Source organism: Macaca fascicularis, chromosome 1 (genome assembly GCF_037993035.2).
Source record: "Macaca fascicularis isolate 582-1 chromosome 1, T2T-MFA8v1.1".
In the NCBI taxonomy this organism is placed as follows: Eukaryota; Metazoa; Chordata; class Mammalia; order Primates; family Cercopithecidae; genus Macaca; species Macaca fascicularis.
Window position 1 is genome coordinate 35,098,620 of NC_088375.1, and position 23,475 is coordinate 35,122,094.

The window sequence follows — 23,475 nt, forward strand, 5'->3', positions numbered from 1 at the left end:
TCCATGCACCAAACACTGAAGCACTTAAATATATAAAGTAAATATTAACAGAACTTAAAAGAGACAAAGACAGCAGTACAATAATAGTAAGTAATTTCACAACTCCACTTTCAATAATGAATAGGTTATTCAGACAGAATATCAATAGGAAAACAGCAGATTTGAAGTACACTTCAGAGTAAATGTAACTAGCATATATACAGAATACTGCATTCAAGAGTTGCAAAATATACATTCTTCTCAAGCACACGTAGAACATTCTCCAGGATAGATCTTATATTAGACCACAAGACAAGTCTCAAAATATAATTTAAAAGACTGAAATTATATCAAATATATTTTACAAGAATAATATAAAATTAAAAATCAGTAACAAAAAAACTTGAAAACTGTACAAATTACATGGAAATTACTGCACTCTTAAACAACCAATGGGTCACAGAGTACATTAAAAGAGAAATCAAAAAAATGCCTTGAGACAAACTAAAAGGAAAACAATATACCAAAGCTTATGTAAGGCAGCAAATGCAACTCTAAGAGGGAAGTTTATGGTGATGAACACCTATATTAAAAAAAGAAATATCTCAAATAACCACCTCAAGGAACTAGAGAAAGAATAAATTAACCCCATAGTTTCCACAAGGAAGAAAACAATGAATATTAGAGTAGAAATAAATGAAATGAAATAAAATAGAAGCCAAAAAGACAAAAGTAGTTTTCTAAACAGAAAGGATCATGAGAGACTACTATGAACTACTACTATACATCAAAAAATTGAATAACCTAGAAAAACTGAATAAAGAGCTAGAAACATACAACATACCAAGATGGAATTATGAAGAAATAGAAAATATGAACAAACCAATAATCACTAAGATTGAAGCAATAATCAAAAACTTCTCAACAAACAAAAGCCGAAGAACACATGGCTTCAGAGGTGCATATTACGAAGCATTTAACAAAAAGCAATGCCAATCCTTCTCATGCTTTTTCAGAAAATTGAAGAAAGGATGCTTCCAAACTGATTTCAAAAGGCCAGAATTACCTTCACACCAAAGCCAGATAAGGACACTAAAATAAATGAAAATTAGAAGTCAATTCCCGATGACCATAGATGGAAAAATTCTCGACAAAATACTAGCAAAACCAAATTTAACAGCACATTAAAAAGATCATACACCAACACCCCCAAGTGGGGTTTGCCCCTGGAATGCAAAAATGATTACATATATACAAATCAATAACATTATATGCCACATTAACAAATGAAAGACAAAAATTATATAATCATATCTGTAGATGCAAAAAAAATTGACCAAATTCAACACCATTTCATATAAACACTCTTAACAAATTAGGTATAGAAAGGAATTACCTTAACATAATAAAGACCATATATGACAAACTCATAGCTAACATCATACTCAATGGTGAAATGCTAAAGTCTCCAACTTTATATTTGAACCACCTGTTTCTTTCTTCAATTCTGTCCATTTTTCTTCCTGCATTTGGGAATCTGTTAAGTGTATGTATGTTTATAATTCTTCTGCTCCTTGATACTTTTATTATTGTATAATGTTTTTCTTTGTCTCTCATAATGATTTTTGTTTCTTTTTTTTCAATATTACTATAGCTACTCCAGCTCTCTTTTGGATACTATTTACATGCAATATATCTTTCTAGCCTTTCATTTTCCAACGATTTGTGTATCCAAGCCTCTTGTAGAAAGTATAAAGTTGAATCATAAATTTTTATCCATTTTACTTATTTTTTTAATTGAAGAGTCTAATCTATATATACTTAACATAGTAATTGATAAAAAGAACTTATTTCGGACATTTTTCTATTTGCTATATTCATATCAGTTATGTCTCTCAATTCATCTATCCATTAGTCTTTTTTTGTGCTAAACAGGTATTTTCTATCTTTTTTTTTTTTTTTTTTTTTTTTTTTTTTTTTTTTTTTGAGGCAAAGTTTCACTCTTGTTGCCCAGGCTGGAGTGCAGTGGTGCAATCTCGGCTCACTGCAACCTCCACCTTCCAGATTCAAGCGAGATTCTCCTGCCTCAGCCTCCCAACTAGCTGGAATTACAGGTGCCCACTGCCATACGCGGATAATTTTTTGTATTTTTAGTAGAGACGGGGTTTCACCTCGTTGGCCAGTCTGGCCAGGCTGGTCTCGAATTTCTGACCTCAGGTGATCCACCCACCTCGGCCTCCCAAAGTGTTGGGATTACAGGCGTGAGTCACCAAGCCCAGCCTATTGTATCATTTTAATTCCCTTTTTTTTTTTAGTATACAGTTCTGAGTGGGTTTCTTTTGAGTCGTTGCCCTGGGAATTATAATTAACACTGCAATATATAATATGAATTTATAACATCATAAGTTATCACCTTTACTCTTAATATTTACATACTTTCCATGAAATATAAAATATTTCCCTTACATAGTGTAAACAAAGCCTGAAATATGTCATAATGCTAGAAACTAAGAAAATGCTCAAAAGAACATGAAGGCTGGGCGTGGTGGCTCATGCCTATAATCTCAGCACTTTGGGAGGCCAAGTCGGGCGGATCACCTAAGGTCAGGAGTTCAAGACCAGCCTGACCAACATGGTGAAACCCCATCTCTACTAAAAATACAAAAATTAGCCAGGCATAGTGACAGGAGCCTGTAATCCCAGCTACTCAGGAGGCTGAGGCAGAAGAATCGCTTGAACCCAGGAGGCAGAGATTGCAGTGAGCTGAAATCACGCCACTGCACTCCAGCTTGGGCAACACAGTGAGACTCCATCTCAAAAACACAAAAGGAACATGAAGAAATATCAAAAAAATTACAGGAACAGCTAGAAGGACTCCCCCCAGTGGTCAAATCTGATACAATTTGACTATCAAAATAAATAATAATGGATTATAACACAGCAATAAAATAAAAATCTGTCATTTTTATAATGAGTCTACCATCACAAAAATATATAAATGGAGAGGCACAAGGACTGTTTGTCTTTATAATAGAAGCTAACTTATAAATATAGAAAGAATGATGGAGTTAGAAAATCATCATTGTATGCCAAAACTGGTGGGTGAAAATTTGAGGAGAATTGTGTATTTACAATCCTTAAAATATGTAACCAAAATTCTTATTCATTACAAACAGGAACATTTTATTGACACATAATTATTGTACATCTTTTTGGGGTATGTGATATTTTTATACATGTATACAATGTATAATTATAAAATCAGAATATTTAGGATACCCATCACCTCAAACATTTCTTATTTCTTCATGTTGGGAACATTTCAGATTTTCTCTTCCAGATATTTTGAAATATAAAATAAATTATTGTTAACTATAGTCATACTAGTGTGTTATTGAACACTAGAACTTTTTTATCGAACTGTGTATTTGTACTCATTAACCAGTATCTCTCCAATCTCTCCTAACACACTCCAGCCTTTGGCAACCATCATTCTACTGTCTTCATGAGATCAACTTTTGTAGCTTCCACATATGAGTAAGATCATGTAATATTTCTCTCTCTGTGCCTGGCTTCTGTCACTTAATAAGACCTCCAGTTCCAGTCATGCTGCTAAAAATGACAGGATTTTATCCTTTTTATGGATGAATAGTATTACATTGTTTATATATAATACATTATCTTTATCCATTTACCTATTTATGGACATTAGTTGAGTCCATATCTTGACTATTGTGACTAATGCTGCAATAAACATCGTGTGTAGGTATTCTTTTGGTATACTGGTTATCTTTCCTTTGCATAAATACCCAGTAGTGAGATCACTGGATTGCATGGCAGTTCTATTTTTAGTTTTTCAACCTCCATACTGTTTTTCATAATGGCTGTACTCACATTCCCACTAACAGTGTAAGTGCTCCCATTGCTTTGCATCCTCACCAACATTTGTTATTTTTTGTCTTTTTGATAATAGCCATTCTAACTGGTGAGATAATATGTCATTGTGGTTTTGATTTACATTTTCATGATGATTAGTGATGGTGAGCATTTTTTCATATACTTGGTCATTTATATGTCTTTTGAGAAATGTCTATTCATAATCTTTCCCACATTATAATGGAATTTTTTTTATGTTTAGTTGAGTACCTTGTATATTATGGATATTAGTCCCTTGTTAGATGAATAGTTGGCAAATATTTTCTTCCATTCTACAGGTTTTCTCTTCACTCTGTTTATTATTTTCTCGCTGTGAAGATTTTTAGTTTACTATAGTTCCATTTGTCTATTTTTCTTGTTGCCTGTGTTTTGAAGTCTTAGCAGTAAAATACTTGCCTAGATCAATATCTGGAAGTGCTTCCTCTGTTTTCCTCTAATAATTTTATAGTTTTAGGTTTTCATTTAACTCTTTAATCTATTTTGTGTAGATTTTTGCACATGGTGAGAGATGGAGGTATAGTTTGATTCTTCTGCACATGGATATTCAGTTTTCCCCACCTCATTTATTAAAAAGGGTATCCTTTCTCCAATGTATGTTCTTGGCTCCTTTGTAAAAAATTGGCTATAAACTTGTGAATTTATTTCTGGGTTTTTGATTCTGTCTTATTGGTCTGTGTTCCCATTTTTATATCAATACCATGTTGTTTTGGTTACTATGGCTTTGTAGTATATTTTGATGCCAGGTAGCATGATCCCTCCAACTTTATTCTTTTTACTCAGAATTGCCTTGGCTAAATAGTCTCACAGAGAAATATTTTAAAGTGGAGAAACTGAAAAACACTATTTTATCCAAGTTATTAGGTTGGTGCAAAAGTAAATGCAGTTTTGCCATTACTTTTAATGGGAAAAACCGAATTTACTTTTGCACCAACCTAATATTAAAGGTAATATATATTTGGAAGCAAACTTATGATATGCCTTCTAATAAAATTCAGTGAGAAGAATATATCATCACTTCATAATATTCTTGCCAAAAATATGTATTAGGTCTAATCATGAAGAACCACCAGACAAATACAAATTGAGGAACATTCTACAAAGCAACTGGCTTGAAATCTTCAAAAATATCAAGGTCAAGAAGCACAAATGAAGACTGAAGAGCTGTTCCAAATTAGACACTAAAAAGATGTAACAACTAAATGTAATGCAGAATCCTGGAGTTAATCCTAGATTTTGAGAAATCAATAGTTATATAGGAATTTATTGGAAGAATTGATTAAAATAAGATAACAGTATTATATTAATATCACATTTCCTGATTTTTATAACTCTAATCTGGCTATGCAACAAAATGACCTTGTTCATAGTATATACACACTGACATAGACATAAAGGAGCATATCTTGAACTTACTCAGAAATTTTTTTCCAGGAAAAGAATACACACACACACACACACACACACTCTCTCACACACACTCACACACAGAGACAGGGAAAATGGTAAAATATAAACAATTGGCTAAAATGAGTAAAAGGTATATGAGAGATACCTTAAAATATTTTTGAAACCTTTCTGTACAACTGAAATATACACTCACCTGAGCCAACATGGAGTAACAGGGACTAGGTTTAAACTTCACCCAAAACAAACAAAAAAATGAAAAAATATATGAAACAACAATTTTCAAAATATAGGGTATCAGGCAGTACAAGACAGTAATCTATGAGAAAAGGTAAACAAACAAGGGGAGAATTACCTTAGAGAGAGTTTTTAGAATGCAGGGGAGGGGAGAGAAAACCCAGACAGAGCCCAAAAATTTTTTTGGGTTAAAGAAATACAGATATGAGACTAAGGAAGCCAATGTGTCCAAGTTCAAATGGCAATGTACTAGAGAGGAGATATATTCACTAAAAAATAAATCTAGAGAACTGCAGAGACTCCATCTCAAGTCCTCAGCTGAGTACTGATCAGAGGATCAGTAAAGAAAATACCCAAGTCTGGGGAAAGAAGCACCCAAAAGCAACAGAGAGAAAATTCTTAGAATTTACATATACAGAAATTTCTCAAAAGAAGACATTCATACAGCCAACAGACACATGAAAAAATGCTCATCATCACTGGCCATCAGAGAAATGCAAATCAAAACCACAATGAGATACCATCTCACACCAGTTAGAATGGCAATCATTAAAAAGTCAGGAAACAACAGGTGCTGGTGAGGACGTGGAGAAATAGGAACACTTTTACATTGTTGGTGGGATTGTAAACTAGTTCAACCATTATGGAAAACAGTATGGCGATTCCTCAAGGATCCAGAACTAGATGTACCATATGACCCAGCCATCCCATTACTGGGTATATACCCAAAGGATTATAAATCATGCTGCTATAAAGACACATGCACACGTATGTTTATTGCGGCACTATTCACAATAGCAAGACTTGGAATCAACCCAAATGTCCATCAGTGACAGACTGGATTAAGAAAATGTGGCACATATACACAATGGAATACTATGCAGCCATAAAAAAGGATGAGTTTGTGTCCTTTGTAGGGACATGGATGCAGCTGGAAACCATCATTCTTAGCAAACTATCACAAGAACAGAAAACCAAACACCACATGTTCTCACTCATAGGTGGGAACTGAACAATGAGATCACTTGGACTCAGGAAGGGGAACATCACACACCGGGGCCTATCATGGGGAGGGGGGAGGGGGGAGGGGGGAGGGATTGGGAGTTATACCTGATGTAAATGACGAGTTGATGGGTGCCGACGAGTTGATGGGTGCAGCACAGCAACATGGCACAAGTATACATATGTAACAAACCTGCACGTTATGCACATGTACCCTAGAACTTAAAGGATAATAATAAAATAAATAAATAAATAAAGAATTTACATATAGCCAGACGTAGTTTATATTCCCATCATCCAGAGAAGGAAGTGTTACAATTCATGTGGACATTGCCATAGGAGTGGGGGAAAGTCATCCCTGGATTAAATCTTCTCTAATGCCACCTAAAACAGCTTAAAATGATGCCTCAGAAAGATTAGATGGTTTTCAAATAACTAAATAAAGTTGAGAAATACTACATTTATAAATATAAATATATGATTATATTTACAAATATAAATGCTAGGTATTTTATAATCCAGCATTCTATCAAATTAAAATGCAAAATGGCTGTCATCCAATCAAAAATTAGAAGACACACAAAGAAGCTGAAAATTAAAGCCTCTAACAAGGAAAAGAAAAATGAATCAGTGGAAACAGATACATAAATAACATGAACGATACAATTAGTAGACAATGACATTAAAACAATTACTATAACTATGTTCCACTTGTTCAAATACATAGAGGAAAGATTGCAAATGACAAGTAGAAAGGAGGACATTTTAAACATCTAGATTGAACTTCTACAGATAAATCTACAGTATGTGGGATGAAAAGTGCACTGGATGGGATTAAAAGCAGATTAGATTCCACAGGAAAAAAAGTTGAAAACTTAGCAATATAAAACTAAAGGTAACACTGAGAAAGAAAACATAATAAAAATAAACAGTATCAAGCACCTTTAGCCATCTGATTTTCATGTAATTCAAGCTCTTGAACAAAAAGGTAAAATAAGGTTACATAAAAATATTTGAAGAAATAAGGGCAGGTTTTTTCCATATGTGATAAAAACTATCCACAGATCCAAGAAGCTCAATAAACCCCAGGCATGAAAAACAAACAAAAATCCACAACAAGGCACATTATACTGAAAAAAAAAAAAAAAAAAAGACTGACAACAGATGTCTTGTTAGAAACAATATGAAAAAGAATAGTAGCAGAATATCTTTTAAAAGCTGAAAGAAAAATCTGTCAAGAGAGAATTCTATACCCAGTGAAAGTATCTGTCAAACTGAAGGCAAAACAAAGATTTTTTTTCAGACACAAATAAGCTGAAATAATTTATCACAAGCAGATCTGCACTACAGGAGAGGTTAGTGATAGCCTTTCAGTAAGAAAGAAAGTGGGCCTGTGAAATAAAAATAATTATCTCCTTCCACAATACAATGGTGCGACAGACATAGGATATATATTTCCAACCCAAAAGGGGAAAAGAGGCAGGAAAAAATGGCTATCTGGTCCCAAGTAAGACCAAAACCCACCAAGAAAATCAACATTATACATCAAATATCCAAAATAATCTTTCACTTCATGTTCCACCTTCTTGAGATAGGGACAATGCACAATGCCTGGATTCAAACTTCAGTGTGATGAATGCCAAATCCCGCCCAGTGCACTTCCTGGGTACCAAACATACCACATGGGGCAGGAAGGGCACTGCACTCAAAGGTGCAATGGGGAGGGGAGAAGTTGGACCCCCAAAGTCTTGGACAGCTCTGCCTCTATGGTTTTGCTAGACTCTGCCCACACTACAGCTCACGGGCTGGAGGTTCATACCTGCAGCTCTACCAGGCTAGTATACCATTCTGGCAGCTGTATAATTCTGGGATCCTTATGGTGGCCCCACTCTCACAGTTTTACTAAGCACTGCTTTAGTGTGGGTTCTCGAAAGTCCTCTGACCCTACAGCAAGTTTCTGACTGGCTCCCAGCCTGTCTGCAACACTCTTTGAAATAGGTGGAGGCTACAATGGCCCCACAGGACGCACACTCTGCATCACAGTGTCAGCACCATGTGGACCCCACCAAGAATGATCACTTGCACTCTCCAGTGGCAGCACAAGCTGCATCTGAGCCTACTTTAGCCACAGCTGGGGCAACCAAGGAGTCCTGCACTGGAATGCAAAGAGCAGAGTTCCAAGGTAGCTCTGGGCAGCAAATACTGAGGTCTTTGAGGTACCTCTCTGGAAACTTTACCCTCAAGGTCCTAGTTCTGCCTTCCATAAAATTTCTAAGGCATGAACATAATTCCACCAAGTTATTTACAGCTGCATAACGTGAGTATCCTTTATTTAAGTTTTGAATACCTTATTCCTCATTTCCAACTGAGACATCAGAAAAGACTTTACTGCCCATATTTTTACCAACATTCTGATCACAGTCATTTAAATAATCCATCAGAAGACATAGGCTCTTTCTACCGCTTTTTTCTTCTGAGATCTTACCAGAATTGCCATAATACATCATTCATGACAATCTAGATTTTTTCTAGCATGTTCCTCCAAATTCTTCCAGCCTCTACCCATTACTCAGTTCCAAAGCCATTCCACATTTTTAGAAATTGGTTACAGAACACCCCACTTCTGGTACCTGTTTCTGTCTTCATTTGTTTTGTATTCCTGTAACAGAATACCAAAGACTGAGTAATTTATGAACAATAGAAATTTATTTCTCACCATTGTGGAGACTGGGAAGTCCAACATCAAGATGCCAGCATCTGGTGAGGGCCTTCTTGCTACATCATTCCCTGGCAAGGCAAGAGAGGTAAAGAGCAAGGGAGCAAAATGTCAAACTCGCAGCCTCAAAACCTTTTATAATTGGCTTCATTCCATTCAGGGGAGTAGAGACTTGATGACAGAAACACCTCCCATTAGTAGCTACCTTTCAACACTGTGGCATTGGGGATTAAGTTTTCAATACATGCTTTGTGGGGGATACATTCAAACCATACCAGCTATTATAAAAAAGACAAGATATAAGTGTTGGGGCAAGGATGTGGATAAAAGTTTACCTGTTATGGTTTGAATGTTTTTTCTTTCCAAAACTCATTTCCAAAACTTAACTCTCAGTGTGGCAATATTGAGAGAAGGGGTCTTCAACAGATGATTTGGGCAAAGGCATCATGAATTAATTAATTTATTCATGGGTTAATGGGTTAATAGGTTATCATGGGAGTGAGACTGGTGGCTTTATAGGAAGAAGACAGACTTGAGCTGGCAAATTCTTGCCCCCTCACCCAGTGATGCCTTCTGCCATGTTATTATGCAGCATGAAGCCCTCACTAGAAGCTTACCTGATGCTGCTGCCCAATTTTGAACTTCCCAGCCTCCAGAACTGTGAGCCAAAATAAACCTCTTTTAAAAATAAATTACCTAGTCTCAGATATTAAGTTATAGCAACAGAAAACAGACTAAGACAGAATCCTTGTACACTATTGGTGGGAACGTAAATTGGTACAGATATTATGAAACACATTATAGAACTCCCTCAAGAAACTAAAAATCGAATTACCATATAATCCAGCAATCCCACTTCTGAATATTAAAAGATTTGAAATTAGTTTGTTGAAGAGATGTTTGCAATCCATTTCCACAACTTTTCCATTTCTACTTCTACCTCTTAATTGCTACTGCACAAACATTTACAAAATAAGCTAGGAGGTCACGTGATTTGCCTGTATAATTCATCAAATGTCTACTGCTGCTCCACAAGATAGTCACTTTATTTAGTTTTCTTTAACTTTGTTTTAAGTCTTTCCTGATTATAGATGAGAAATAAATATTGTCTGGACTTCCTGGAAGACCTTCTGTCATTACCTGAATGCTTAATCATCTGTGACTATTCTTGCCTCCCACAGTAAATGTCCTCAGTTAAAAACTGAAACTAGGCCGGGCACGGTGGCTCACACCTGTAATCCCAGCACTTTGGGAGGGCGAGATGGGTGGATCACGAGGTCAGGAGATCGAGACCATCCTGGCTAACACGGTGAAACTCTGCCTCTACTAAAAACACAAAAAATTAGCCAGACATTGTGGCCGGTGCCTGTAGTCCTAGCTACTCGAGAGGCTGAGGCAGGAGGATGGCGTGAACCCAGGAGGTGGAGGATGCAGTGAGCCGAGATCGCACCACTGCACTCCAGCCTGGGTGACAGAGCGAGACTCCCTCCGTTTCAAAAAAAAAAAAAAAAAAAAAAAAAATTGAAGTTAAAAATCTGTTATGTGGGACAAAATTTTGTCTTATTTCAATTTGTCAATATGTAACCAGTGCTTTTCTCTTTAACTCTTTGATGCATCATGTGTCATACTTGAGCCTAACAGTTGTCACCTCTCTTGCCAGAAAAGAGAAAGCATAGCAACTCGATGGATGAAAATTATTGCATAGATTTTCTTTTCTCTGACCTCACACCACAGTGAGCCTCAAGCTTCAATTGATGAAGCAAACAGAATTGACACCACCCATTCTTTTATTCAGTAAGTTTTTAAATTCCCCTTAAGTGTTTAATAAATAAACTACTAAGACATTTCCACCACAAGTTGTTTTTACCCTATAATTTGCCTGGATTTAAAATCAGGCAATCACACTCTGTCAACTAGAATTATAGCTCTTTTGAATACAGCATTCATCATTGTGTGCCTACAAATTCTGTATGTCACAGTACAGCATTAATCCCAGATAGCTCTCATGTTCTACATCTAGGAGGTAGTCACGCAATCACTGAAGAGAATACAGGTGTGAGATCTTGAACTTGTGAAGCATATAAGTGGCTATTTGGAAACACGCATATCCTAGAAGCAACCCTGATATTAAGAAAGAATAAAATGAGAACAGGAGTTAAATAAAAAGTCGAAGATAGGAAGAGCTTAAGAAAATCCAGGAAGAGTTTATGAATAGGAACATGAATGAAAAAGGAGCCATCCCAGCAACTCTCTCATAGGTCTTAGCAGAAACCAGAAAAAAATGCTGATGTCAGTACATAAAGCAGGAAAGGTCTCAAGAAAAAGCAACATTACTAATGGACTTTCAAAAGAAGCTAAAAATACTGGAGGTTACTGACTTCTGGCAAATGAAATTGGCATGCAAATTAAATGTCCTTCCTCCATTCAGGGAGAGACAATGAATGAACAGTATGGTTTTTTTTGTTTGTTTGTTTGTTTGTTTGTTTGTTTTTCCTGAACAAGATGAGAGGAAAATCATCCATTAGAATTTTACCTATCTATATGATAGTAAATGAATAAATGTTTATTTGAAGAAAAAAGGAATATTTGAGTTATATCAAGGTTAATCTTATGAATCCAAAATGGAAAGTCTTCAGGAAAGTTTAGAAAGTGTAATGACATTTCCATTCACTCCTTGGTTTTAACTCAAGGTCAGAGGAAAACTTTTAAAAATATGCCAAAATATGCCATCACAAATGCTCATAGTTCATGACCTTTAATATTTGTCACCATCAACTGTGACAAGTCATACTCTCTCTGTTATAGGGAAACAAGGCCTTTTCACAAAATCAATATGCAACATTATTTTAGAATAGTTGATATTCTTGAACTCGGCAATTAAAGGGGGAAGAATTATGTACTTTATAAATAAGTGGTTAAAAGAAGTGCAAGTTTTATTACCATCATTGAATGTATAAATTTTCTTAGTCACCAAGAAATCAAGTCTTCTAGAACCTGTCTCTCACATATGGTGAGGATCTTCTCTTGAATATTGTCTACATTTATGCCCCTATCCAAACCTCAATAGTTTAGCTTTCCTTCTCCATATCTACATAACATCCTGTATAGGCAAAAATAAGTGCTTCTACTGACTCCTCATCACTGAGACAAACAACACTGAGAGCAGATTTGAAATAAATTCCATCATAATTGTCTCTTGCTTTCAACCTTGCCTATGTACCCCCCACACATACCCCTGAATTCATCCACATTCAAAAACTGTAAATCTCTTTATGTCACTCCCCTGTTTAAAACCTTCAGAGCCTCATAATACTTTCAAGATAAATTCAAACTTGGTACCATGACACAGAAGAGCATTCATGATCCACACCTTTCCAGCCTCATTTGCTGACTCTCCCCAAAGTCACTCATGTCTATTCATTTATTGAAAGTTTTCTGTTGCCTGCACACACCATGATGCCACACACCCTTTTAGTATTCTTGTGTGATTCCCTCTATCTGTAGTACCAAGCCTAATCCTACCTCCAACACCTGAGTCAAGAGTTTATATTTATGAAGCTATATATTTCTTCTCTGTACTTTCATAGCACTTCATACACAACTCTCTTATAGCACTGATAATAGGCTGGCATTTTTTATTTTTTTAATCTCTCTTTCCTTACTAGACCTCCTTTAAGCAAGGCCCATATTAGTTAATCTTCATGCCAACAGCACCTAACAGTTTATCTCATCCACAGGTGGTTCAATAAATGCAGGTTAAATTTTTTTTAAAAAGATGGATGGATGGATGGATGGATGGATGGATGGATGGATGGATGGAACGAAGGAAGGAAAAAGGGGAGAAAGGGTGGGTTATAAACTGAATGCTTGTCTGCCTCCCAAAATTGAATGCTGAAACCCTAACCCACAATATGATGGTATTTAGAGATAGAACCTTTGGAAGGTAGTTAGGGTTAGATAAGGTCATTAGATTGAGGCCTTCATGATGGAATTAGTATTCTTATAAAAAGAGCCACCAGAGAGCTTGCTCACATCCTTTCTCCTCACACATTCAAGAAAGGCCAGTGAGCCTTTCTTCACAGCAAGAAGGCAACTCTCTGCAAACCAGGAAGAGAGCCCTCACCAAGTCAGCTGGCACCTTGATATTATTAGTCCAGCTTTCTGAACAGTGTGAGAAAATAAACATCTGTTATTTAACCTCCCACTCTGTGGTATTTTGTTACAGCAACCCAAGCTGACTAAGACAGATTTGGGTACCAAGAAGTAGGGTACTACTGTAATAAATACCTAAAAATGTGAAGGTAGCTTTGAAACTGGGTAATGAATAGAGATTGGAAGAATTTTTAGGAGTATGCCAGAAATACAGGCATTGAAGTCTATTCTGGTGTAGTCTCAGAAAAAAAAAATTAAGACTATTTTATTGGAAAATGGAGGAAAGGTGATCCTTGTTATGAGGTGGCAAAGAACTTGGCTGAACTGTGTTCTAGTGTTTTGTGGAAAGTAGAACTCATGAGTGATAAAATTGGATATTAAGCTGAGGAGATTTCTAAGCAAAGTGTTGGAGTAGCTTGGTTCCTTCTGGCTACTAATAGTAAAATGTGATAGGAGAGAGATTAATTGGAAAAAAAATTGTTATGGAAAATGAACCAGAGATTGAAGATTTAAAAAATTCTATGCCTATCCATATTCAAAAAAATTAGAAATCTTGTTCTGAAGAGGACACAAAGGTTATAAATGAACAGCCATTTGATAAAGAGATCATGAGTATGACTCATGAACTTCACTGGCCATTTTAACAGAAGCCAGGAAGAGAGAAGGGATTATACCAGCAAAGACATGGCTAGTTTAATCCAAAGGAGATAGAGAAAGCAGAATGAAATGAAGGAATTCTGTCAGATTTCCTAGATTCTACAAGACCAGACCACAGAGATATTTGGCTGCAAACACACACTATTCTTCAAGGAAAAGGAAAAATTGATCCCAAAGATTCAGAGATCATAAGGGCTGCCACTCTCACCACAGGCCCAGGAGCAAGACTTTCCTCCTTGGTTTCAAAGGGTGGGGCCACCTCTTTGGTTTTACCAGGCTAGGATGATCCTACCCAGTGTTTCAGGGGTTGGGGCCATCCTTGAAGAAAGCTTGTGGTATTTCATTTTGTCAGCCTTTGCTAAGACAACAAGGAAGGAAGGAAGGGAGGGAGGAAGGAAGGAAGGGAGGGAGGGAGGGAAGGAGGCAGGGAGGGAATGAACCAACCAGTGGATACTCCCATGTCCAACGGCTCATGGCTGCAGATGATCAGCCATGTATTGAGATTAAGCCTGTGGTTTTCTCTGCATGGGTAATTGGCTCCCCTGGAGTCACATTATTGACCTTGCATTATTGGTGTCCCTTGATCTAATCAGAACTAACAGCACAGATAAAAAGGAAAGTGAGAGCCATTAAGCTGGTGATTGTGTTGGGTAAAGACCACAAAGATTCCTTCCATCCTTTACCTGAAAGCGTCAACCTTGACTTTCAAATTCTACCATTAGGGAAATGTGTGGGGTCTGTAATATTCATGAAACCCTAAATTATGAAGAAAATTTATACTAATAAAAATTGAAAATTAAATGAAACAAAAAGAAATGCCACATTACATAGTGGCATCTCAATTTCCTTATTTGCTTCCCATTCTGTCTTCCCTGCCCAAAAGAGTCCATTCATTCTATCATTATTGAAACAAGCCTTCTTAAACATTTCAATGGCTCTTCATCATCCTCATGATTAAATCCAAATTTCCTACAACTCACACTTTATAAATTGGCCTCTACCATCCCAGCCATGGTAAATAATGCCATGCCTTCACTCACCCCTTCACCTCTGTATATGCTTTTCTTCCTACCTAGCACACCACTCCACCCATCACCTATCCCTAGTCATCCTCCAGGTTTTAGCATATATATCACTTTAGGAAGTTTTGTCTGACTTCCCAAATATGGGTTAGATTTGCCTCCCTCATTCTCACAACACACTATTTCCCTTTAGAAAATTGTAGGACATGTAATTTCTTTGTTCATATGCCCTACAGACAAGAAGCTACTATATGGGGAGAACTATTGTACTCATGTAGTCATGTATGCACCATGACTGGCATGCAGTAGGTGCTCACTAAATAATTTTTGCTGAATGAGTGAACTGATAAGGTTCTAGAACTTGTAAATAGATCCAAGTCTAATGACAACTCTACATGTTTGTGTTATTTAATATTTAAATGAGCACATTCACATCTCATTATCTCTTTTAACTCTTAAAACAACCCAGTGTAGCAGGACAGGTACTAATCAAACACTGTTGATTGTCCACTCAATAGCCACACCATATCTCTGCCATATTGACAGGAGCCCTGGTTTTCTTCTGGAGCTCACTTTCCTCCAAGTAACCAGAATTAATACTGATTGGCTTGAGGTAATGTGGTGGCTGTGACAGCCTGTTTCCACAGAAGAGAGTCTGAGGCAAGGGTTAAGTGCTATTATTGGGAGGTGCATTGCCAGGCCTAGGGAGTGAAGGAAGAAGGCAGTGAGACAGGTAATAATGAGAACTAAATAAAAATTGATGCTTTTTCATGTTGGCCACCATTTCACAAAGTGAAACAAATTCACTCAGCTACTTGAGATGTCTCTAGACAAGCTACATTCAAAAATCCATGCTTCAGAACAGGCTATCACAGAGGAAAGAGAAAAGGAATTTTTCCACAAGTTTCTTCCCACTCTCTGTCTCCCACTGGTAAATGTTTGCCCCATTAAAAAGTTACTGCTAATATGGTGCCTCTTCTAAGTGCAGAAGTGATGGGAATAGCCAAAGACTTAGCAAAATGGTGTTCGCTTGCACAGAACTGGCCCAGGTTGCCGCAGCTCCAGCAGCAACTGCAATGGAGCAAACATCCAAAGGCACAGGAGACAAGAGAATAGAGGACATTCACAAGATAGGGCAGATACAGTGGTAATTCCAGAGATTGGCTTAAGTGCCATCATGTGGGAAGTCTGCTGGCCGAGGGGGAATGGTATGGTAAAAGCTTACAGAGACATTCTTAAAAACACTAGTGAAATATATTGCATATTGTATTTTACTAATCAGGTAACCAAGAATGCATTTTACAACCAATAGTGTGTCATAATCTAATTGGTTGTGCTATTTCTTTCACAGTGGTATACAAAACAATGGTGCATTTTATAGTCAATGACATCTTAGACTCTGTGAAATACAGTAGTCCTGTGGTGGCCTTCAGACCAACACAGCCCTGCATAACGTGTAATCATGTAATGCAAGAGGCTCCAACAGCCTTCCTGCAACCATGAAAGGATCTAACCTGACAGTCTGAGGCTAGCAGAGCAAAAATATGGAAAGTATCTGTGTCTTTTTAGTGATATGTTTCCCCATCTGACAGATAAACAAACTGAAAATAGAGAGCTGATGTTCTTTTCCAGAGCCTCATAGGTGGTTAAACAATGGAGCTGAGACTTTAACCTAAGACCTTGGTGTTCTTTCCCATTCAACTTCAACATGGTGTTCAAAGCCCTTCACAACTGGCCTGTTTACAGCCCAGTCTGCTAATCTCTTTCCACAGGTCTGTCCTGTTCTCTATATATAAGACTTAAGGTTTCCTGAAAACAGTCCATTTTCTCATATTTCTCCAGCTTCTAATGTTTTAAGAAAATCTGGCAAAATAATAGTAAAGAGGATGATCTCACTAAATATTTATTATGAAGAAAGTACAGAGATCTGGTACCTTATCTCCAATCTTTTAGGATTCAGTATATGGTATATGGAGAGTAATACCATCTTTCCTTAAAAACATCTTGCTGCCACCACCAAAACCAAAACACCAGCTGCATGCAGATGTGATACTCAAGCAATGAAACCACATCAGGTCCACATCCATCAAAACAGGTTCAGTGGAGCCACACTAGCCAGTGTGTATCAGCTGAGCACCATTCTTCAACCAACCCTGGCTGCATATAGCCCCAGAGCCCCAAAGGTGCCCATGGTCATGTTCACAGCTACCCAGTGACTCTCCCTCGAGTACCTCTAACATGTTTATGTTGACTGGCTTTGGTCCATGCTACTTGCACTTTCAAGTATTTCAGCCAGGTGAATTACTAAATTTCAATGGGAGTGTGAAAACTGGAAAACAATGGCTCTATAATAATTCAGGCCCATTTTAACAGGACTTGATTGCCAACATGGTCAAGCATCAGAATAAAAATCCAAAATATCCAGAGAAATCTATGCTGAAGCAACTTAATAACACCATAGGTTACTGCTCAAATGAAAGAGGATCAAGAAAAAAGAAAACCCACTAGAGCATAAAAACACTCTACAGAAACAAAGCAGCTGTTTTCTGCATGTGGGTGCCTCCAGCATTTGTGAATCTGCAGTCGGCTGTGAATACCCTGGGAGCCATTTCCCATCTTTACCAGAGGAGGCTGCATGGTTTAAGGTTTCCAAGTCAAGGGAGCACCCTGTAGCAGCAAATTTAATAAGACAATATCTCCAACATGTCGATCATCCCTAAGTAAGTTAGTAATCATTATCTTTTTTCTTTTTACATCTAGCATTATGTGACATATCTCTTTGATGGGAAGAGAAAAATTGCATACATTTAGGGATTCCCTCTCAATAAATGGCTCAGGATGGAAATTAAGCCAAAGACTTCATGTCTTAATACTCCAAATAAGCATCCTCAAGGAAGTCTGACTTAGAGAACCTAGACATTCGACAGTTCCAGTTTTCTCTTTTCCTGCGGTCCCTTTCTCTTAGGTGGGGGCCTGGGGTCAGGATGTGGCAAACACACTCCCCCTATCTTACCTTTCTCTCAGTTCTCCAATGTCACACAATTCAGTAAATATTTATGCATATGTACAAGGGGTGCTGCAAGTCACCTGTAGGAAGGTTTACAAAATTCGGTCTTCCTAAAAGATAAATTGCAGGTATTTAGTTCATTATGTTCTAAGCAGAACCGAGGGGGAAAGAATGAGAATATGATAGTGATTGTAAGTGCACCTAGGGTCCTTTGCTGTGTGGGAGCCGCTAAGTGAAGAAATATATTAGTCTTGCTTTTCTACTAGCCTCCTCATGAAGTAATCACTTAAATGGGTTCTCAGAGTTCAGGGGAATTGGAAGACCAGCAGTAATAAGAGAAATACCTTGAATTTTCTTCCAAGGCACTCCAAGGGCTTTGCAGACATTATTACATTTACCAGCCCTCCCTGGTCTCTGTGCTTCCGTCCAAAAAAGATGTCAGCTTCATGAGGGAGGAAATCTGCCCTTATATACGAGAAAAAACGAAAGCAGAGCTTCTGAGACTTGTCATGCATGGTTCCTGTGGCTTCCAGGGCCCAGGATTCTGAAATACCAGTCACTCAGTGTATATTTCAGTATTTTAGAGTACTCATTCCAGGAACCTGAAGGGGCAACAGCAGTGTTGATCCCCAAACTCCCTCTCCAAAAGGAAAACATTTGGAGGTCAACTTAAATGCCAGCCTCCTCTTTCCCCACTCCTGCTCCCCACAGCTCTGCACACACATACACACACACACCCTTGAGTAGCTCTGGGCTATTTTGGGCTTCAACCTCATCTGCCTTTCACATTAGATTCAGCGTTAATTATGATGCTCCAGTGAAAACGAGCCTTCTGACAGTCTCAAGCTTGGAGAATGGAAGGAGAAATAAAGGCAGCTCCAATTACAGGCCGTTAGCCCTAATTAATGCCCACCTCCTGTGCTTGGCATTCTAGACACAATCCCCCCACTACTATGGGGAAGAACTCAATTCACTCTATGGCACAGGGACCAACAATATTAAGACAGTTACTTGCTGGTCCCCACGGAACATGATCTTTCAAGCAAGGAAACGATGTATATGCAATAACCAGGAGGAACACAGAATCCTGCATTTCTCCTTTTAAACTGTCCTTTGACATTCTTGTGGCACACCTTTAGGGACAAAGAATAGAGCCTTTTAGAAACCCAAAATCTATTTCCTTTGTTGGTTCTAGACCTCGAGTCAATCAAACAACCAAATACATGTATTCATATATATACACACACACACATATATATACACATATATACACGCATATACATACATATACACACATAGACACACACATATACACATACACATATAATGTATGTATATGACTTAAGCACTCTAATTTGCTCCGTGAGAAATATGAAGGATGTAAAAATCTCGTTTCTCCTCTGAGAAACATGTAGTACCACAAACCTCACTAAATCAGAACGTCTTCTGGGAAAGTACTACTTCCCTGCTGCTTTCTGAAGGACTTCAGCAATTAATTTTGCAGGGAGTAAATTCACATGAAGAACGAGACTGCTGTACAGCTCCCGACCGGAGCCCTATTTGAAGCATTAAGCTGCCCGAGTTTGCAGTGACTTCTACCTCTCTACCTCCCAGCCTGCATTCTCTTTCTTATCTGCAGCTTCTAGTCCACCCATTCCATTCAATGTGGTTCCACAAATGGTCACTGAGGGCCCTGGGTCAGGAGCTGAACAAATATAAAGTGTGTAATAATCCTGCTCCCTTCACTCTGGTGCTCACTGGAATCTACTGTATATGTCTTTATGTCACTCTCCATCACCAGATTGTAAATTCCTCAAAGGCAAGTATTATGTCATATTCACCTCTGGATCCTTGGATCCAAATTCAGAGCCCCACACTCATGAACTCAACAAATGGCAAATGAATTAGGAAATGGATGAATAAATTAGAGCAAATTTAGCAGGCTAAATGATTTTGGTCTCCTCCTAGCATACTCTGAGAACATCTACAGGGAATGCCCAGGCCATCTCCCTATCAGAGATTTTCTCTTAGTATGCTCTTTGAAGTGGCCTTCTTCCCCTAACTCACCCTTTAGTCTGAATTTACTTACCCACACTTAACAGTGGTCTGAAGTTAGCCTGCCTGTTCATATGCCTACTTGATTGTTGCCTGTCTAACTAGAAAATAAATTTGAAGAGGTCACAGACTTGTCTGTCTGGTTTGCCTGTATCCTTGGCATTTATCACAGTGTTTAACATAAAGAAAGAAACCAGTATTTCATAAATGAATGGGTGATTGAATAAATGATTAAATGGAGAATCACACACCAAATTAATGTGTAAGGATATCTGAACTGTGAGAAAAGTTAACATAGCCTAATATTTAGTCCATTAAGTAATATTTGTAGGTAGGGAGGATAGGACACTGCTAAGAAAAGTGGATATAAAGATAAATAAGACATTGACTTGAACCTCAAAGAATGCACAGTTTAGTAGGGACTAAAAGACAGACAGACAGACAGACACACACACACACACACACACACACACACACACACACTCCATTTTAAGAACTCTTACAATAAAGCAAATTAAGACACTAGAGATTAAGTCACTAGGAGACATAAAATTGTTTAAATCTCAAGGGGCATATTACTCAGTAGAGAGACTGATGGATACATGAAAAGATAACTAATAATATCTAACGCCATTTGATACCAGCCATGTGAATCATAATCTCATAGATCACAAAAGGGAATGATTATCATCATTCCTTTAAATGGTTCAAAGACTCTCTTCTTCCTCCGTCACTGTCAAAGGGGCAGACTTGGCCTACAATCAGTAAGAAGGTGGTCCTGCTGATAGCTCTGTAAGTATCAATGTGCAGGTAATATCAGGAGTAGGGAAATTATTCATCCCACTCACCTATTCAAAGGAGGCTGCTTTATACCTTTATGTTCTTCAGAGCACTTAACATGCCACTAGTTTGCAATAAATTACAATTAGTAACAACAGCATCATTATTCTGGGTTTTATTATTAGAGGCATTAATTTTTAATGTTTACTATACTCAAATATGTGTAGAAGCCTCGAAATGTATTTAATAACAACTTCCACCTTCCGAGCTCTAGTGATGGTCTAGTGGGATTTAACCAAACTCTACCACATTTAATGCTCTGAGCAGAGTAAGGCAGCCAGAAAGAATAGGAAAGCAAGGGGGAAAGCTCTGAGCTGAGAAGGAATGTATGCTCCAGAGGATCTGAAGCCCATTCGGTCTTCGCCTGGAGGTCAGCAGGGTGCTCTGCAGTCTAGAAAACCTCACCTGGAGCCAGCCTGGAAATGCAGACCCTAACCACTCGCGAGGTAAACAGGCTCAGAAAGAACCACTCTGTATCTGGAATTGAACATTTTCAAGGAGCTAGGGAAGAAAATTTCTGGAGCGAGGAGGTAGGGAATGAAAGGAAAGAAGACTCTGCCTCACTCCTCCACATGTCTCCAGCTATAGGCTGTCTTGGGGCTCTGAAGGTTCGTGACTTCCACCAGCTCCAGGTTAGGCTGACAGATCCCCTTCCTCTGCTCCCTTCATCAAGCCAGAATAGGATGAGGGGAGAAGCTTTCCTTTTATCAATATGACAAGATGATCAGAGTGAGAAGCTTGGGTCCAGGTTCTACCTAACGCTCTGCGTGGTTTCGGATATGAATTCTCTTTGTTTAAACAATACTTTCTCAACCCTGCCCAGAGGACACCAGCCCTGAACTCTTGACTCTTGATGATGGTAGCTTACCCTATGCAGAAGCTGTGTTGAATTTTTATAAACAGGATTACGAAGTACCAAAGTCAGCCTTCAACCTTGGTGCTTGGCCAAAATCTGCTATTCTGTTTGAACTGTAGCCACTGCAAGGCTAAAAAAACCTGAAGGTCCATGTAAACATAATTTCTGGGCCCCCTGGATGTAGGTGTGATCAGTACTTGTGCAATCATCTAGGCCATTAGCTTTTCTAGTCAGGGTAACCCTATCAGCAATATAAACAAGCCATGTCCTTTGAATTTACTGTTAACATCTGATTATTTACCTTCAAATATAGAAAGGTATTCCACATGGACCTTGGAGTGAAATCTTATGTGCTTTATGTCAGTTACATTTAAAATATACATTTATTATCACAAGAGTAAAATGCTACTCAAATTAATAGTGATTGTGAAAGTTGTTAAATTTATTAACAAAACCATTTATTTAGAACTTTAAAATTGCAAAATATAAGAAAATTAATGGGGAGTTGATAGGAGTGTGTTACCTAGACAACTTTAGGAAGGGCATTGTATCCTTTCTGCAACCACAAATGTTTATTACAATGCAAATAACAATTCAAGCAAAGTAACAGAGACTGGATAAAATTGTATTTCTAATCTTTGCTAATTTTTTTTGGAAATCTGGCATTTATAACATCAAACAAAATAATCTTGAATAAATGTATTGGTGTTTAGTTACTTTCTTTTAGGTCCTGATTCCTACTCTGCCACCCAACTCAGCAGAGTATGAGGATGGCTTTAGGATGGTAGTTGTAGAACACAATCATCTCACAGCCTAGCCAGTGGGTAGCAGTGTAGAGAGTTTGTTGCTTCCGTACCATAACGTCAAACTTTTTAAAAATTTGACTCCTAAAATTTTTACCAATAAAATTTTTTGAATAACTAAATTTTTATAATAAAATCTGTTTTTTATTCTTGTAACCCAGAAGTTTATTCTCTAATGGTAATATCTAGCTTAAGCCAAATATTTTTTTTTTTAACACATGACTATTCAGCATGAGGGCAAAATGCATATTCCATGCACTTCTTGGGCTTCTCACAGCGACCTCCTCTCTCTGCAGGTAACTGCTTGCCAAGGAAGTCTATACAAAGTGCCTAAAACAATTATTAATAAATGGTCCCTTCAGTAAGATTCCCTAAGCTGCTTTCTCACTTAATTACAACAAGTAACAACAGCATCATTATTCTGGGTTTTATTATTTATCTTTTTAAATTATATGTATCTTTTTAAATTATAGTCAGTTGTTTGCTGCCATTATTTTCTGCACACATAGTCTCAGTTTATGCCTTTTCATCATGGTTGGCCACAACCCACAACATGGGAAACAGTGTGGAAGTGCCGACTCCCTTAGGCTTCTGTCCAGAGCCTTCACCCTCCGTCCTTGCTCCTACCCAGTTCATGTGCCCAGGCCCTGCCAGCTGTTCTCTCCTCTTCCTTCATGCAGGTCTGCTCCCCACACAACAGAAAGACTCACGCTTGTAGGGTAGCGTATTAGTCCATTCTAGCACTGCTAAACAAGTATCTCAGACTGGGTAATTTACAAAGAAAAGAAGTTTAATTGGCTAACAATTCT

General features: G+C 37.7%; 1 long non-coding RNA gene across 4 annotated transcripts in view; it reads right to left on the reverse strand.

Annotated features, from left to right (window-relative positions):
- LOC107126550 (uncharacterized) overlaps positions 1 to 23,475 on the reverse strand; it is a 340,932-nt gene that overhangs the window by 148,147 nt on the left and 169,310 nt on the right. For all 4 annotated transcript variants that reach the window (XR_012426618.1, XR_010581393.2, XR_010581341.2 and 1 more), the window contains one exon: positions 9,275 to 9,345. This is a non-coding gene — a long non-coding RNA (uncharacterized lncRNA). The remainder of the gene's footprint in view (positions 1 to 9,274; positions 9,346 to 23,475) is intronic.